This window comes from Euprymna scolopes, chromosome 44 (assembly GCF_053919585.1).
Source record: "Euprymna scolopes isolate OS-2025 chromosome 44, ASM5391958v1, whole genome shotgun sequence".
Lineage (NCBI taxonomy): Eukaryota > Metazoa > Mollusca > Cephalopoda > Sepiida > Sepiolidae > Euprymna > Euprymna scolopes.
In genome coordinates this window covers 48,986,042-48,989,953 of record NC_136525.1, presented here as the reverse complement: position 1 = coordinate 48,989,953, position 3,912 = coordinate 48,986,042, and the positions used below count along the sequence as shown (strand labels likewise).

At 40.2% G+C, this 3,912-nt stretch overlaps 1 non-coding gene across 1 annotated transcript; it reads right to left on the bottom strand.

Moving 5' to 3' along the window:
* Positions 1 to 2,293: 2,293 nt before the first annotated feature.
* Positions 2,294 to 2,366, bottom strand: Trnar-acg (transfer RNA arginine (anticodon ACG)). Its single transcript has one exon. It is a non-coding gene; the product is annotated as a tRNA-Arg (tRNA).
* Positions 2,367 to 3,912: the final 1,546 nt, after the last annotated feature.

The following is a 3,912-nucleotide window of genomic DNA, read 5'->3' as shown; positions in this document are numbered from 1 at the left end:
ATCCAGATATTCCAGAATTGTCATTGGAACCTGCTTATCAGGAGGTATTGGAATCCATCAAACAATTTGCTTCTGGCAAGTCCCCATCACCAAAGGATCCAATTCCGCCTGAAATGTACAAGCATGGTGGGCATGTGCTGGTAAAAAAGCTCCATGCTCTCTTTGTGAAGATATGGAAAGCAGGCCGAGTTCCACAGGGCTACAAAAATGCCTGCATCAAACATCTCTACAAAAATAAGGGAGTCAATAATGTCTGTGACAACCATCGGGGGATATCTCTGCTTTCAATTGCAGGAAAGATTCTGGCTAGGCTCAATCTAAACCGAATCATAAATCGTCTCGTTGATAAGGTGTATCCAGAGTTACAGTGTGGGTTTCGGTCGGGTCGCGGCACCATTGACATGATATTTTCCTTACGTCAGGTGGCAGAAAAGGTCCGGGAGAAAAATCAGGAATTGTATATGGTGTTTGTTGACCTGACGAAGGCCTTCGACACTGTGAATCGCGATGCTCTTTGGCAAGTTTTAAGAAGGCTTGGTATTCCAGAAAACATGCTGAACGTGATCATTTCCTTTCACGAGGGGATGAAGGCCAGTGTTGTCTCAGATGGTATGATGTCTGATCCATTTGATGTTACGAATGGGACCAAACAGGGATGTGTAATGGCGCCAGTCCTCTTTGCGCTCTTCTTTTCACTAATGCTGAAACATGCATTTGATGATTTGGACACTGGTGTCAAGTTTCAATTTCGGTCATCCGGTGGATTATTTAACGATCAGCGGTTTAAGGCCAAGACTCTTCTTCGCACCGAAATTATTCCCAACTTGCTCTTCGCTGACGATGCCGCACTGGTAGCCACATCCTTTGAGGAAGCCCAGGTTCTTCTTGATCGATTTTCAGCAGCGTGCAAGGCCTTTGGCCTGACAATTAGCATAAGGAAGACTGAGGTAGTGCATCAGCCACACCCTACCCCAAAACAAGTTGAAGGCGTAAAGCAAAATCCACCAGAGTATAGATTTCCTGCGCGCAAGCTGAAAGTCGACGGTCATGATATCAATTATGTCAAGTCCTTTCCTTACCTTGGTAGCAAGGTGAACCAGGGCGGTTCTCTTGATGATGAAATTGTCAACAGGATTTCTAAGGCCACTTTTGCCTTTGGAAATCTCCGCCATCGCTTGTGGAACGAAAGGGGTATTGTCTACCGTGCTGTTGTTCTTTCCATTCTTCTTTATGGATCTGAGTCATGGACTCCATATAGACATCACATTAATCAGCTGGACATTTTCCACAAAAGCTGTCTACGCTCCATATGTGGTCTTAGCCTCCGCGGCAAGGTATCAAATGCCGAATTATTCACAAAATGCAAAATATCTGGCATTGAATTATTCCTTATTCAATCGCAATTGCGGTGGGCTGGTCATGTATCGAGGATGCCCGATGATAGAATTCCAAAAATTGCGATGTACAGTCAATTTGAGGATGGTAAAAGAATTGTCGGACGCCATGGGCTTAGGTACAAGGACAAGTTGATGAGTAACTTGTCTGCAGTGAACATACCATACAGGAGTCTTGAAGATGAGGTGAATGACCGAAAAGGATGGAGATCAAGGTGTTTTGAAGGTCTCCAGAGGTTTCAATCTGAAAGCTTAAGGCAACTGAAAGAAAACAGAGTAAGAGCAAAACGACTACTAGCCGAACCAATATCTGCAGCATTAAATCAACATTCATGTTCTATTTGTGGCCTTGTCTGCAAGTCCCTTGCTGGACTAAAAAGTCATCAGAGGCAAAAGCATAAATGAGTTTTAGAAATAGGGGTTGTCTGAACCTCATACGTCGAAATCGACGGGAGAGTCCATCATGTATATATATATATATATATATATATATATATATATATATATATATAAGAATTTGAAGCATTCTTGTTTTTGTACTTTTCTATCTCCCTATATTGAAACTAGTATGCTTACATAAGATGCATCAAGCATTGTATAAGCTAACTGAGTGATGAGGTGATCGTATTTGATCTTCGAATAGTATTTTATTTGGAACTAGTGGCTGTGCCGCATCGACACACACAACGCCGACTGAAACACAAAATCGAGTACACTCAACATCAAGTACACTCAACATCAAGTGCACTTAAGATCGTCTTACCATCGTCTTACCTTGTGAACTCGGAGTATGGGGAATTCTTATATGCACAAAATAAAATCACTGAACAAAAAAAATACCCTGACTAAGGGTAAGGATGATGCGTAAACGTTGAATAAAATGATGGTTAAAATTATAACGAACTTGCCAGGATTCTAACCTGGAGTCTTCTGATCCGTAGTCAGACGCGTTATCCATTGCGCCACAAGTCCTGTCCGCATGCCGAAGATGTTACCGTTACTGTATACAGACAGTGCTAAATTCCGTTGACATGAGGAGCTAACTTTTACGACAATTGTACGAAACGGCCTTATTTCAGGCTTTTTGTGTGACTCGACGTTATTCGTTACGAATTATATATAGACTAGCGAGGGGTACCCGGCGTTGCCCGGGTGTTTGGAGGTGTATGTGAAAACTCCGGGGCGGGGGGTTTAAAATATTAAAAAAATGTTTTGGTAGGTAAGTATGAGGATCGAACCCGAACTCTTGAAGCAAAGTTGTAAATTAAAGTGTGAAAAAAAAGAGTGCGATGGTTTTAACCATTGGGCAGCAGCGAGATGTTAACGGAAAAAGGTTTGAATTTATTTAATTACTTGGACTTGGCAGGTGCACGTTTTAATGACTTAATGAGGTCAAGTTTTACTGCGGGGTAGTATTTAATTTACTGCGGGAACGCTTTTTTTAATCTTAATTTTTTCCCCCAAGAAAAAGACTAACTCACATACGGCGAGCGACAAATGTTGAATATTTATTTTCCCGAAGTCGAGCAAATTAAATAGACAGGCGAGCTTCGTTGTTAACTCTGAGATATTACGATTTATATGTGATATAAAAAGTTTTTAAAAGTTGTTAGGCGACCGACCGCGTCTCTGAAAAAAAAGCCTTTTGTAGACATACAGAAAAAGCGAACACACATACAAATATACATACATTTTGGCTTTTATATTTATAGATAAGGAAAATCTAAGGACCCACACTTTTCAGGGGAAAAAACTTTTTCAATTCGGTGCATCCTTTTGAAAGTTTTATTGGTACATATACATACACATAAATAAATAAATAAATAAATAAGCATTTAGAAATTTATTAACAGCAAATATATATAAATATAAATAATAATAAACGTGTAGGATAAAGTATTCTCATAGCAGATTGTTCTGCCAAACTGTTGCACACGGATATACCGAAGACACTTAAGGATTGCGTCTAGTAGGTAGTTTAAACTTTATTTTTCTCGTTTCCTTTTATCTATTTTCCTTTTATCCAAACCTGTTCGGATACTTCTAACTAATCTGCTATGCGTAAATACTTTTGTTGGACGTGATGCTAAACTCGCAATCATAAATATATCTGTTAAACACCTTAATGTCCCGGCAGATTTCTTTACTTTAAACGCCCATCTGCTTTTGTTACCAAATCTCGATTAACAATCCTATTTTAGCCTTCTTGTGTGCTCATTGCTGACCAACGTCTAACTTTATCTGGATATCGATATCGCAGCTATTTTACAGGGTGGAACGATAAAAGTGTCGCCGTAAAGAAAACAACACACCAGCTTATTTTAAAACTTTTATTACAAAAAATCAATCCAGGTAACTTGATTATGTAGTGGAGCTGACATCTATATAATGTAGCCGCCTTCAGCCTCAATAACCGCTGTGACATGACCCTCCTTGGGGCCGTTGAGCTCCTTCAAAAGGCGGCGAAGACCTAAAATTTAAAGTTTTTGCCCCCTTTTCTGGGGGAGCTCAACCGCGC